The sequence below is a fragment of the Chenopodium album genome, chromosome 1 (assembly GCF_948465745.1).
Source record: "Chenopodium album chromosome 1, dcCheAlbu1.1, whole genome shotgun sequence".
Classification (NCBI taxonomy): domain Eukaryota; kingdom Viridiplantae; phylum Streptophyta; class Magnoliopsida; order Caryophyllales; family Amaranthaceae; genus Chenopodium; species Chenopodium album.
Window position 1 is genome coordinate 2,108,227 of NC_137834.1, and position 1,491 is coordinate 2,109,717.

Here is a 1,491-nt window from a genome sequence, read left to right on the forward strand (position 1 = left end):
TACCCCTTTGTTTTTTGTTAATTAATAAAAGTATGATTTTGACTTGTGAGCTACTTTGTACGATGTATCTATTTATAAACAATTAAACATTGACTTTATTTTTTTCATTAATTTTAATTTTATTGATATACAATAAATAAATTTTACTCCTAATTATTTGTTGTATTAATATTCACAATGTCTATTGTAGTTGATTTTTTTTTTGCTTGACCTGAAAAGCCCGCATGCCCCGGCCATTTTGGACGGGTTTGGGCACACAATTCCCGTCTCAAAGCGTGGCCTGACCCATGAAGTGGGTTGAACTTTTGGCCATTTATAATATGAATAATTATGGTTAAAGACTAAATAATGTAGTGCAAAATACTAATTAATGATGATACAATAAAAAATAAATTTTTACGGTAATTTTGTAGTACTTTTTGGTGCCAAAATAATTTTATTTTTTTTAATAAAGGGCGGTGTAGAAATTATAATTAAAATCCAAATTTTATTTTTCAACTTTATCTTGTTTGATGCTTCCAATTCTCTAACCTAGCTCCATTATTAATGTGGAAACTTAGTGTTATGGGTAAAAATCTGCTAATGTAAAGTCAACAATAGTCAAGCGAGGTCAATGACGAAGACTCCTCATGACGGAGGCATAGATACAACGACACCCCTTCAGCAGCGACGGAAGACGAAGTCAGGCAACAACCTCCTATTTTCCAGGAAAAGATAAACACAAATGACCGAGTCCAAGCTTGGCCTATCCCTCGTGGAGATCGAATCAGAACAGAAAAGATATTCTGTGTAACCAATGACCAAAAATCATGGAAGCAACTCTATCTCCTTGCAACGGCTAGAATTTAACCTAGCAATCATCTATATAAAGAACAAGGCAACGACAAGCGAAGGACACATCGAGCTCAGCAACACGTACTACTACTAAAAAAACCTACCTTGTAAACTGTTATTCTGAATATTTCTCTTTGATAGTGAAAGTTTGGTAGATTCTCATTCTACCCGCGGTTTTTACCTATCTTGGGTTTTCCGCGTCACCAATCTCCTGTCTCATTTAATTGCTTTCGTTCAATTTATTCTTTGATTTTATTTAGTTGATCCGTAGCCTAGATTACAATAATCAATCCCCACTTAACGAAAATTAGCATAAACACTTAGGGTCACGGTCTAGGTTTAAATCTTAACTAAAATTGACCCATCTATTCATGTTTTCTATTTTTTTTAATGACAAAAAAAAACCCATTATTAATTATAAGCGAATAGTGATTAGTTTTTTTTTTTTTTAATGGACAATATTTAGTGACGAACTTGCATAAATTATAGAATAATAATGACTTGAAAAGACAGAAGTTTGTGGAATGATTAAGAACCTAATTAGTTGAGAAAGAAATGAAGACGTATATGTACTCTGATGCCATGCACAGTAGGAATAGTAACAATAACTCACCCTATGTGAAAGTCTAACACTCATATGTATGTTCCTACTTTTCA